The sequence below is a fragment of the Dipteris shenzhenensis genome, chromosome 22 (assembly GCF_047967505.1).
Source record: "Dipteris shenzhenensis isolate YYH24624 ecotype China chromosome 22, Dip_SZ_1.0, whole genome shotgun sequence".
Lineage (NCBI taxonomy): Eukaryota > Viridiplantae > Streptophyta > Polypodiopsida > Gleicheniales > Dipteridaceae > Dipteris > Dipteris shenzhenensis.
Window position 1 is genome coordinate 30347917 of NC_141617.1, and position 6879 is coordinate 30354795.

The following is a 6879-nucleotide window of genomic DNA, read 5'->3' on the forward strand; positions in this document are numbered from 1 at the left end:
TAGGCATCGGAAATAGAGAAGGAGCTTATGCGGAAATAGAGAATGAGTTTCCACATAAGCTTCTCTCATTCTCTATTTCCGCATAAGCTCATGCATAAGCATGAGCTTATGCGGAAACTTGAGCATAAGCTCATGCTCATGCATGAGCATAAGCATGAGCTTATGCTTATGCTTATGCAAAAAGCATAGGCATTGGAAATAGAGAAGGAGCTTATGCGGAAATAGAGAATGAGCTTATGCTTCTCTCATTCTCTATTTCCGCATAAGCTCACGCATAAGCATGAGCTTATGCGGAAACATGAGCATAAGCTCATGCTCACTCATGAGCATAAGCATAAGCTCATGCGGAAAAAGAGAAGGACCTTATGCGGAAATAGAGAATGAGTTTCCGCATAAGCTTCTCTCATTCTCTATTTCCGCATAAGCTCATGCATAAGCTCATGCTCATGTATGAGCATAAGCATGAGCTTATGCGGATGCTTATGTATGAGCATAAGCATAAGCTCATGCTTATGTATGAGCATGAGCATAAGCTCATGCTTATGCTCATGCGGAAAAAGAGAAGGAGCTTATGCGGAAAAAGAGAAGGAGCTTATGCGGAAATAGAGAATGAGAGAAGCATAAGCTTCTCTCATTCTCTATTTCCACATAAGCTCATGCATAAGCATAGCTTATGCGGAAACTTAAGCAATAGCTCATGCTCATGCATGAGCATAAGCTCATGCTTATGCTCATGCGGAAAAAGAGAAGGAGCTTATGCATAAAAAGAGAAAGAGGAGCTTATGCGGAAAAAGAGCAGGAGCTTATGCGGAAATAGAGAATGAGAGAAGCATAAGCATCTCTCATTCTCTATTTCCGCATAAGCTCATGCATAAGCATAAGCTCATGCCCATGCATGAGCATAAGCATGAGCTCATGCTTATGCTCATGCGGAAAAAGAGAAGGAGCTTATGCGGAAATAGAGAATGAGAGTCATTCTCTATTTCCGCATAAGCTTATGCAGAAACTTAAGCATAAGCTCATGCTCATGCATGAGCATAAGCATGAGCTTATGCTTGTGCTTATGCTTAAGCATAAGCACAAGCATAAGCTCATGCTTATGCTCATGCGGAAAAAGAGAAGGAGCTTATGCATAAAAAGAGAAAGAGGAGCTTATGCGGAAAAAGAGCAAGAGCTTATGCGGAAATAGAGAATGAGAGAAGCATAAGCATCTCTCATTCTCTATTTCCGCATAAGCTCATGCATAAGCATAAGCTTATGCGAAAACTTAAGCATAAGCTCATGCTCATGCATGAGCATAAGCTCATGCTCATGCATGAGCATAAGCTCATGCTTATGCTCATGCGGAAAAAGAGAAGGAGCTTATGCAAAAAAAGAGAAAGAGGAGCTTATGCGAAAAAAGAGAAGGAGCTTATGCGGAAATAGAGAATGAGAGAAGCATAAGCTTCTCTCATTCTCTATTTCCGCATAAGCTTATGCGGAAACTTAAGCATAAGCTCATGCTAATGCATGAGCATAAGCATGAGCTCATGCTTATGCTTATGCATAAGCATAAGCTCATGCTCATGCTGGAGCTTATGCAGAAAAAGAGCTTATGCGAATGAGAGAAGCATAAGCATAAGAGAATAAGAGGGAAAGGAAATAGAGAATAAGAGGGAAAGGAAAGAGAGAAGGGAAAAGAGAGAGGGGGAAAGAGAGAATAAGAGAAGAGGGAAAAAAGAGAAGGGGGAAAAAGGAGAAAAAGAGAAGGGGGAAGAAGGAAAGAGAGAGAGGGGAAGAGAGGGTTCCTACGCCCATCACTGCAGCTAGCGCTTAAGCAGGCCAATGCAAATAACAAAAATAATAAATGGAAAGAAGAGGAAGCACTTACCTGTAAAAGTATGTCCCGCTCGGTGTAGTGGACTGGCCCTACAAAAGAGAGAGTATGTCCCGCTCGGTGTAGTGGACTGGCCCTACAAAAGAAAGAAAACAACCCATTTTTTCAAATAAGATGTTAGTGGAAAGAGGAGATTACAAAAGCAACTTCTTGAAAGGAGACAAGGAAAGAGGAGATTGTGGAGACAAGGAAAGGAGGAGATTGAGGAGACAAGGAGAAAGAGAAGGAAGAGAAATACAGAAAGAAGAGGTGAGTTTTCTTTCTTTCTTTCTTGAAATCTCGTTTTTTGTTTCAATCCTTTCAAATCAAGCATGAAAACTAGTTTACAGGTTTAGCAATACAAGTAGAAACACTCACAAAACCAAAGCTAACAAACAAACAACCTACATTGTTGAAACAAACTCACCTCTTGAAGAACTTTCTTTCAGGAAACCAAAGAGGGAAAAGGAGAGAGAGGGAGTACAAGAGGTAGGAGAAGGGTGAGGAGTGGAAAATAGAGTGGGAGGTTGCTTGGAATAGATGGGAGGTCGTCGAAAATAGGTGGGAGGAGATTTTGGGTTGCTTACTTGAGAGATTAGGAATGGATTGAGCAAAACGCCGCGCGTTTCGGTGTTTCGGGTTTTAACCCATAGCGTCGCTATATAGCGACGCTTACTCATCGCTATATAGCAACGTTTTTAATTAAAAACGTCGCTATATAGCGACGGAAAAGAGCGTCGCTATATAGCGACGCTTATTGTTCATTTTTTTTATATGGCCTCAAGTGAAGCTCAAACATGCTATGCTTATAATTGTCAATATCTCCTCTTACTATATAGCCTTACTATATAGGATTTTTTGTTTCAATCCTTACTATATAGCGACGTCATTCTTTTTATATGGCCTCAAGAGAAGCTCAAACATGCTATGCTTATAATTGTCAATATCTCCTCTTCATGCTTATGTTGTGATTTTATAAGTGTAGATGGAAGGGACGAGTGGAAGCTCATCCGATGATGCACGAAGTGGCTTACAGAGAGGTTATACTGTCATTGCACTCATTGCAAGCGAGAAGTATGACATCAACGTCGTATTATCATGCGCCACTTGCGGATGTATGGGGAGGAGCCGGAACCAATACCCCCCGTTGGTGTTGCACATGTTGATGGATTATCGGTAAGTCAAAGCTATTTAAGTTCGCAATCTTATTGTATACCAGGAAATAGAAGATCTTATATTTACACGAATGAGCTTATGACAGGATGAGGAGGGTGACGAGGGTACACATATACCTTCTCACTTTCAACAAGACTATAGTCTCCCGGATGACGACGAGGGTATGGTCGACATGATGGATTCCATTTTTAGGGGCACTACATCCCACGTACACGTGATGTCAGAGTCTGAGGTCAAAATGCGAGAGTTGCAATCAACACAATTGTACAAGGGTGCTAGGATGTCTAAACTACGTGCTTGTCTCTCAATCTTGAATCTACAAGTACAGTATGGGTGGTCAGATACAAGTGTCTCGGCCTTAATGAGGTTAGCCCTTGCATTAATTTGACTCATTATTTGGATATTGTTTGTTTTGAGAATCATCATTTGGATAGTGTGTTTGTCATAGGTTGCTCCAGAAGATGTTGCCTGCACCAAATACCATGCCCGCATCAAGAGATGAAGCGAAAAAGATGCTAACAATGGTGGGTATGGATTATGATACCATCCATGCTTGCCGTAATGATTGTATTCTCTTTCGTCGTGAGCATGGAGATTTGGCTAGTTGTCCAAAGTGTGGGGAACAATGATATAGAGATGACTTGCAGGGTGAGCGGATACCAGTAAAGGTCTTAAGACACTTTCCCATCATTGCAAGAATACAACACATGTTTCGATGCAAATCCATAGCGGAGTTGATGACATGGCATGCATCTCATCGGTCCACTGATCACACATTGAGGATTCCCGCAGATTGTGCAGCTTGGAAGCACATAGATAATCAGTGGCTGGACTTTACGAGAGAGCCACGCAACTTACATCTTGGGCTAGCCATGGACGGCGTGAATCCTTTCGGGTTACGCTCGACATCTTGGTCGACATGGCCCATGCGACAGTGAGAAAAGATAGTAGCGGTCTCTTTGCAATAGACTCCACCAAACATTGGACCGATGAAAGTGATACTTTTGTTCTTCCCGAGCACTGTGAGCAGGTGCATACTAATGATTTAATTAGTCGAAGCTTTCGTTTTTAAAGTCCATTGATATATATATAATTGACGACATTTGGCACCCATCTTCAATATAGGTGGTTTTTCATCCGGATCGTTCTGATCCAAGATGGTGGTACGTGATCCAAGTTGCACCATGAAGTAAGCAAATTTTTGAAGATCGAGATGTGGATATGGAGATGCCACTACCAATGCCGGATCCAATTGATGAATCTAGCGAAGAAGATGTAGATCACCATATGAGGCAAGAGGAAGATGCGCATAATGACATCGCACGGGAGGAGGATGGAGATCACGATATTGACGAGGAAGACAACAATCATTAAGATCAATCACCACACTAAAGCTTTATTGAAGAAGATGATCAAATACTTTTAGGTGAACGTACGATACTAGAGTACGATGATGATATAGGAGATCAACTCGGTATAGAGTTGGAGATAGACTTGCTTGGTGCCTTAGACTTGGCTCAAGATGAAACAGTTGATGTAAATGCTCTTATTTGATTTTTCTCATCTCAAACTTGGACATGAATATATGAGCTTCAAAGGCTTGATGTACATGCTCTCATTTTTTTATTCTTTATGACCTCAAACATGTTTGAAAATTTAAAAAATTTTGTCATTGGAAAAAACTAATTTTTAAGGCCTTTAAAAAAAAAAACCTCTCTGTAAAAACGTTGCTATAATATTTTATCTCAGTGTCGCTATATAGCGACTTTTGGCAAAAGTCGCTATATAGCGACGATTTAGGAAACCCGATTTTTATACCGACGATTAACGCTAAGCGGGCGCTAATCGTCGGTACGTAAACGTCACAATAGGATGCGTGTGTAGTAGTGGAGGAACCCTTAGATGGTCTAACACATGGACTTTGCAAATAATTTATGAAGACTTTGACGATTGGGTAGAGAAAATAAAACATTTGCAAAAAAGGACTCCTTATAGTCTTCATGAGCTGATAGCATCACCCTTTTCCAGACTAGTGTAGTGAATTATGCCACAACAACTTGGCTAGTACCGTGCAAATATTTTTTTTGCGAGTGACGAGATTATGTAATATGAATGGCTTGTCATGTAGTGAATTATCCAAGGCCTGCATCACATAAACCTATTTCTGCTCTCCCAACCAGTTCACGAGGAGCTCGAAATTGGAGTCAGAAGAACCCCCTGCAGCTACGGCTCTCTGGGCTGCTTGCCTCACCTTGCTCACCTTCTCCCTTATTTCCCTTCCCTTTTCACCCTCCATCAGCTCCTTCACCTTCTTCTCCACCTCCTCCCTCGTCACCCACCCGCTCTCATCGGCCTCCAAATTCATCCCGATCCTCCATGCTTCCGCCATGCACCTCGCATTCAGCCTTTGGTCGGAGAACGTCGGCCAACCCAACATTGGTATCCCTTGTGTGATGCTCTCTAGCATGGAATTCCACCCACAGTGCGTCAGGAATCCGCCCACAGACGTGTGCAAGAGCACATCTAGCTGTGGCACCCACTGGACCAGGTGCTTTGTGCGGCGGAGAACGTCCTCGAGAGATCCTGCCGACTCGGATGGCATCAGATCTGGACGGATAACCAAGAGGAACGGCTGGCCACTGGCTTCCAAACCATGTGCTAACTCGATCATCTGTTGGGATGATCGGGGAACCAGAGTTCCAAAAGAGATATAGAGAACGGAGGTCTTGGGTTGAGTGTCGAGCCACTGTAGGCAAGAAGAACGATCGTCTGGTAAAATGGTAGGGGTGCTCTGTGAGAAAGTGAAGAAAGGAGGAGTCAACAAGGGGCCCGCGGCAAGAATATTGTGCTCTTTCTTGAGAGCCGCCATAGCCGATTCCTCCAATTCATCGAAAGTGTTGAGTAGAATCCACGCATTTTCCCCCCTCCTTTGGAAAGGGTTGGTTCCAAATTGGAACATGAGATCTGAAGGATCGGCTGTTAGCATCTGGCTCAGCTCCGAACGTTTATGAGGGGGTGCACCAGGAACGCAAGTGATGAGAGTTGAGTCATCTGCAATGAGAGAGACGCCCAGCTGTGAGGATGATGCAGGTATGAAAGAACGACGCATGATGTTTACGAGCCAAATGGCATCGTCGTAGGAAAGGAGGGCTTGTGTGCAGCGTCAACGGAAAGGGTATGGAACTCCTATACCTGCAGGGGGCCGGTAACCGTCGGCGACGACAAGGTGTGCTGCGAAACTGGCTGCGTTTTGAGTCCAGAAGGCAACGCGGGGGATGCGGAGCTGATTGGCGATATCGTGAGTGAAGGCGAGGCGCATATCGGAGATGAGGAGAATGAAGGGAGGGTGGTGAAGCTGCTGCTGAACGAGTTGGACAATGAGGCGGTGGGCAGAGTGATGGAGGGAGGGGGAGACGAGGGGTTGGATGACATCGAGGAGGGTGGGGGATATTGTAGCTGGAGGGGGGACGAGGCCATCGCCGAGGGGAAACAAGCGGATATTGTCGAGGCCGGGGAGGGTGACGAAGGCTTGGTGTGGGTCGAGAGGGAGAGGGAGATGGACTAGGGAGCTGAGGATGCGGAGGTGATGGAGGTCGGAGTTGAGGAAGGAGATGGTGAATCCATGGGAGGCGAGCTGTATGGCCAGCTGCATGAAAGGATTGATATGGCTGGGCGTGGGCACCGGCATCATCACAATGTGGGCTTTACAGCTGCTCCTCTTAGGGTACTCCATACACAAGACTCCACCCGAATCTACTACAAAACAATCTTAATTTTATGTAGGAAATTCCCACCGTGTTCACACATGAGGAGGATCACATACGGAGGGAGAGAGGCGGAGGATAGGT

General features: G+C 44.3%; 1 pseudogene; it reads right to left on the bottom strand.

Annotated features, from left to right (window-relative positions):
- Positions 1-5189: 5189 nt before the first annotated feature.
- On the bottom strand, positions 5190-6350 carry LOC147887983 (UDP-glycosyltransferase 85A1 pseudogene; annotated as a pseudogene).
- Between the last annotated feature and the right edge of the window lie 529 nt (positions 6351-6879).